Here is a 598-nt window from a genome sequence, read left to right on the forward strand (position 1 = left end):
CTCTATTCCTTTCTTCTTCTCCTCTTTTTTTTTCTTCTTTTTTTTCTTCCATCTTCTCCTCTATTAATATCTTCTTCTCCTCTTTTTATTTCTTCTTCGTCTTCTTATTTTTTATCGGATATGTCGTTGTCGATATACCCCGTGTCCCGATAACTTCAACACGAGGGGGGGGGGGGTTCGACCTACCCCCTCCCCGATAACATGATTTTCCCATGTATGTATGTCGTCGTTGTCGATATAACCCCCTCCCGGATAACTTCGACCGTGATAAATCAATCATTATCCACCATATCAGCAACTTTGTTCTTTTCCTGATATCAAGTAATTGTTTTCTTTGTCTGGCAGGGTTTGGAGAAAATTCACCACAAAAGCTCCGGGACTGCCGAAGAAGCTGCAATTTAGACACCCGAAAGTAAGTACTATAGTAGCATGTTCCGCGCATCTCCTAGTGATTCAAGCGCTAGTTTCATCAATACCATTTAGCATGCTTGCTTATCAGTTTGATTGACCTCTATTTCTTGTAAAGTGGTTGTGGCAGGAACCCGGGAATAATTACTGTGGATACTACGTTTGCGAGTCCATCCGCTACACGACCTGT

This window comes from Triticum aestivum, chromosome 7D (assembly GCF_018294505.1).
Source record: "Triticum aestivum cultivar Chinese Spring chromosome 7D, IWGSC CS RefSeq v2.1, whole genome shotgun sequence".
Classification (NCBI taxonomy): Eukaryota; Viridiplantae; Streptophyta; class Magnoliopsida; order Poales; family Poaceae; genus Triticum; species Triticum aestivum.